Source organism: Oncorhynchus keta, unplaced genomic scaffold, assembly GCF_023373465.1.
Source record: "Oncorhynchus keta strain PuntledgeMale-10-30-2019 unplaced genomic scaffold, Oket_V2 Un_contig_1703_pilon_pilon, whole genome shotgun sequence".
Classification (NCBI taxonomy): domain Eukaryota; kingdom Metazoa; phylum Chordata; class Actinopteri; order Salmoniformes; family Salmonidae; genus Oncorhynchus; species Oncorhynchus keta.
Genome location: NW_026280250.1, coordinates 9,456 through 15,415, shown reverse-complemented (window position 1 = coordinate 15,415; position 5,960 = coordinate 9,456). Strand labels below are relative to the sequence as shown.

At 38.0% G+C, this 5,960-nt stretch overlaps 1 long non-coding RNA gene across 1 annotated transcript; it reads left to right on the top strand.

Annotated features, from left to right (window-relative positions):
* Positions 1–4,643: 4,643 nt before the first annotated feature.
* On the top strand, positions 4,644–5,691 carry LOC127919560 (uncharacterized). Its single transcript, XR_008103338.1, has 3 exons — positions 4,644–5,334; positions 5,370–5,621; positions 5,658–5,691. It is a non-coding gene; the product is annotated as an uncharacterized LOC127919560 (long non-coding RNA).
* Positions 5,692–5,960: the final 269 nt, after the last annotated feature.

Below are 5,960 nucleotides of genomic sequence, written 5' to 3'. Positions count from 1 at the left end.
TGGTGTAGACTATATTACATGGATTTATTGTGATGGTGTAGACTATATTACATGGATTTATTGTGATGGTGTAGACTATATTACATGGATTTATTGTGATGGTGTAGACTATATTACATGGATTTATTGTGATGGTGTAGACTATATTACATGGATTTATTGTGATGGTGTAGACTATATTACATGGATTTATTGTGATGGTGTAGGTAGACTATATTACATGGATTTATTGTGATGGTGTAGACTATATTACATGGATTTATTGTGATGGTGTAGACTATATTTGTGAAGGTGTAGACTATATGGATTTATTGTGAAGGTGTAGGCTATATTACATGGATTTTATTGTGATTGTAGACTATATTACATGGATTTATTGTGATGGTGTAGGTAGACTATATTACATGGATTTATTGTGATGGTGTAGACTATATTACATGGATTTATTGTGATGGTGTAGACTATATTACATGGATTTATTGTGATGGTGTAGACTATATTACATGGATTTATTGTGATGGTGTAGGTAGACTATATTACATGGATTTATTGTGAAGGTGTAGACTATATTACATGGATTTATTGTGAAGGTGTAGACTATATTACATGGATTTATTGTGATGGTGTAGATTATATTACGTGGATTTATTGTGATGGTGTAGACTATATTACATGGATTTATTGTGATGGTGTAGACTATATTACATGGATTTATTGTGATGGTGTAGACTATATTACATGGATTTATTGTGATGGTGTAGACTATATTACGTGGATTTATTGTGATGGTGTAGACTATATTACATGGATTTATTGTGATGGTGTAGACTATATTACATGGATTTATTGTGATGGTGTAGACTATATTACATGGATTTATTGTGAAGGTGTAGACTATATTACATGGATTTATTGTGAAGGTGTAGACTATATTACATGGATTTATTGTGATGGTGTAGACTATATTACATGGATTTATTGTGATGGTGTAGACTATATTACATGGATTTATTGTGAAGGTGTAGACTATATTACATGGATTTATTGTGAAGGTGTAGACTATATTACATGGATTTATTGTGGTGGTGTAGACTATATTACATGGATTTATTGTGAAGGTGTAGACTATATTACATGGATTTATTGTGATGGTGTAGACTATATATAATATTACATGGATTTATTGTGAAGGTGTAGACTATATTACATGGATTTATTGTGATGGTGTAGACTATATTACATGGATTTATTGTGATGGTGTAGACTATATTACATGGATTTATTGTGATGGTGTAGACTATATTACATGGATTTATTGTGATGGTGTAGACTATATTACATGGATTTATTGTGATGGTGTAGACTATATTACATGGATTTATTGTGATGGTGTAGGCTATATTACATGGATTTATTGTGATGGTGTAGACTATATTACATGGATTTATTGTGATGGTGTAGACTATATTACATGGATTTATTGTGATGGTGTAGACTATATTACATGGATTTATTGTGATGGTGTAGACTATATTACATGGATTTATTGTGATGGTGTAGACTATATTACATGGATTTATTGTGATGGTGTAGACTATATTACATGGATTTATTGTGATGGTGTAGACTATATTACATGGATTTATTGTGATGGTGTAGGTAGACTATATTACATGGATTTATTGTGATGGTGTAGACTATATTACATGGATTTATTGTGATGGTGTAGGTAGACTATATTACATGGATTTATTGTGATGGTGTAGACTATATTACATGGATTTATTGTGATGGTGTAGGTAGACTATATTACATGGATTTATTGTGAAGGTGTAGACTATATTACATGGATTTATTGTGAAGGTGTAGACTATATTACATGGATTTATTGTGATGGTGTAGACTATATTACATGGATTTATTGTGATGGTGTAGACTATATTACATGGATTTATTGTGATGGTGTAGACTATATTACATGGATTTATTGTGATGGTGTAGACTATATTACATGGATTTATTGTGAAGGTGTAGACTATATTACATGGATTTATTGTGATGGTGTAGGTAGACTATATTACATGGATTTATTGTGATGGTGTAGACTATATTACATGGATTTATTGTGATGGTGTAGACTATATTACATGGATTTATTGTGATGGTGTAGACTATATTACATGGATTTATTGTGAAGGTGTAGACTATATTACATGGATTTATTGTGAAGGTGTAGACTATATTACATGGATTTATTGTGATGGTGTAGACTATATTACATGGATTTATTGTGATGGTGTAGACTATTACATGGATTTATTGTGATGGTGTAGACTATATTACATGGATTTATTGTGATGGTGTAGACTATATTACATGGGTTTATTGTGATGGTGTAGACTATATTACATGGATTTATTGTGATGGTGTAGACTATATTATATGGATTTATTGTGATGGTGTAGACTATATTATATGGATTTATTGTGATGGTGTAGACTATATTATATGGATTTATTGTGATGGTGTAGACTATATTACGTGGATTTATTGTGATGGTGTAGACTATATTATATGGATTTATTGTGATGGTGTAGACTATATTACATGGATTTATTGTGATGGTGTAGATTATATTACATGGATTTATTGTGATGGTGTAGGTAGACTATATTACATGGATTTATTGTGAAGGTGTAGACTATATTACATGGATTTATTGTGAAGGTGTAGTGTAGACTATATTACATGGATTTATTGTGATGGTGTAGACTATATTACATGGATTTATTGTGATGGTGTAGACTATATTACATGGATTTATTGTGATGGTGTAGACTATATTACATGGTGATTTATTATATTACATTGTGATGGTGTAGACTATATTACATGGATTTATTGTGATGGTGTAGACTATATTACATGGATTTATTGTGATGGTGTAGACTATATTACATGGATTTATTGTGATGGTGTAGACTATATTACATGGATTTATTGTGAAGGTGTAGACTATATTACATGGATTTATTGTGATGGTGTAGACTATATTACATGGATTTATTGTGATGGTGTTTATTGGTAGACTATATTACATGGATTTATTGTGAAGGTGTAGACTATATTACATGGATTTATTGTGATGGTGTAGACTATATTACATGGATTTATTGTGATGGTGTAGACTATATTACATGGATTTATTGTGATGGTGTAGACTATATTACATGGATTTATTGTGAAGGTGTAGACTATATTACATGGATTTATTGTGATGGTGTAGACTATATTACATGGATTTATTGTGATGGTGTAGACTATATTACATGGATTTATTGTGATGGTGTAGACTATATTACATGGATTTATTGTGATGGTGTAGACTATATTACATGGATTTATTGTGATGGTGTAGACTATATTACATGGATTTATTGTGATGGTGTAGGTAGACTATATTACATGGATTTATTGTGATGGTGTAGACTATATTATATGGATTTATTGTGATGGTGTAGGTAGACTATATTACATGGATTTATTGTGATGATGTAGACTATATTACATGGATTTATTGTGATGGTGTAGGTAGACTATATTACATGGATTTATTGTGAAGGTGTAGACTATATTACATGGATTTATTGTGAAGGTGTAGGTAGACTATATTACATGGATTTATTGTGAAGGTGTAGACTATATTACATGGATTTATTGTGATGGTGTAGGTAGACTATATTACATGGATTTATTGTGATGGTGTAGACTATATTACATGGATTTATTGTGATGTTGTAGACTATATTACATGGACTTATTGTGAAGGTGTAGGCTATATGTATTAGCCTGTTCCAACTGTAGATGTTAAGTTCTGTATGGGTGGTTTGGAGGCAACGAGTGGAAGGCCCGGAGATACTAAATCATCTCTGTGTTAATTGTCCTGAGACCGACAGTGATTTGCACGACAATCATTGTCTGACAACATTACAGACCTCCACAGCGTGGGCACACACACACACACACACACACACACACACACACACACACACACACACACACACACACACACACACACACACACACACACGCGCATAAATGCCGAGCCATCACTTCAACCCAGGATCAGACAAGGCCTCAGCTAAAGGGACAGAACGTCCGTCCATACAAAGAGCTTTATCAGGGATGGAACACACACCTCTGTCTATTCAGGTCCATGTTCACGTTCTGTTAATGAGGAAGAACAGATGAGACAGAGAGCAAACGAGGAGGGAAACGGCTAACAAACCTGTGATTGTTCATTCATCTCCTCTCTTCTCTCCCTCTCTCCTCTCCTCCCCCCCCCTCCTCTCTCTCCCCACTCTCATCTCCTCTCTTCTCCCCCTCTCTCTCTCTCCCCCTTTCATCTCCTCTCCTCTCCTCCTCTCTCTCTCTCTCCCCCATTTCATCTCCCATCTCTCCATCTCCTCTTTTCTCACTCTCTCCTCTGCTCCCCCCTCTCTCCCTCTCTCTCCCCTTTCATCTCCCCCTCTCCTCCCCTTTCTTTCCTATCCTCCCTCTCTCTCTCTCTCTCCCTCTCCTCAGCCTCTCCTATCGAACCGGACAGGACACGGCCAACTGTGACACGTGTCGGAACAGCGCATGCATAATTTACAGGTAAGTGGTGTTGCGTGTGTGTGTGCGTGTGCGTGTGCGTGTGTGTGTGTGTGTGTGTGGTGTGTATGTGTGTTAAAGGCCCAATGCAGACAAACATGCTTTTTCTGTCTTTTATAGATATTTCAACACTATGAGGTTGGAATAATCCTGAGAAAATGTGTAAACGGTGATCACTTCCTGATACTGTAAAAGCTGTTTGAAAAGACCTCCTGAAATGTCAGTCTGTTTTGGTGGGAAGGAGTGTTGGCCTGCCTGGTGACGTTAGTTAATAGACCAATCAGAGAGAGTTCTAAAACCTCTCTGCCAATAACAGCTAGTTTTCCGTTGTCTCCTCCCCACTCAGACCACACCCAGACAGTCCCAGCTAGATTCTTGCTTGAGAAATGTCTCTTTGCTAAGAAGCTATTTTTATTTATTTTTGACCATTTTAATGGAAAACAATCCCAGTAAGCGACTTCATTGTTACCCAGAAATGATTTGATAAAGAGATAAAACCAGCTGGACCTTTAAAGATCACTGGCGAGTCTGTTGGTAGTCTGTTGTTTACCCAGCATCCCCGGGGGACTACAGGTCTGTTGTTTACCCAGCATCCCCGGGGGACTACAGGTCTGTTGTTTACCCAGCATCCCCGGGGGACTACAGGTCTGTTGTTTACCCAGCATCCCCGGGGGACTACAGGTCTGTTGTTTACCCAGCATCCCGGGGGACTACAGGTCTGTTGTTTACCCAGCATCCCCGGGGGACTACAGGTCTGTTGTTTACCCAGCATCCCCGGGGGACTACAGGTCTGTTGTTTACCCAGCATCCCCGGGGGACTACAGGTCTGTTGTTTACCCAGCATCCCCGGGGGACTACAGGTCTGTTGTTTACCCAGCATCCCCGGGGGTCTACAGGTCTGTTGTTTACCCAGCATCCCCGGGGGTCTACAGGTCTGTTGTTTACCCAGCATCCCCGGGGGTCTACAGGTCTGTTGTTTACCCAGCATTCCCGGGGGTCTACAGGTCTGTTGGTAGTCTGTTGTTTACCCAGCATCCCCAGAGGTCTACAAGACAGGCACTGAACAACTCATGAGGAGACAGGAGACACACAGACCGACACACAGACCGGTGACTGTCCCCACACAGACTTGGTGACTGTCCCCACACAGACCGGTGACTGTCCCCACACAGACCGGTGACTGTCCCCACACAGACTTGGTGACTGTCCCCACACAGACCGGTGACTGTCCCCCCCCACACAGACCGGTGACTGTCCCCACACAGACCGGTGACTGTCTCCCACACAGACTTGGTGACTGTCCCCAC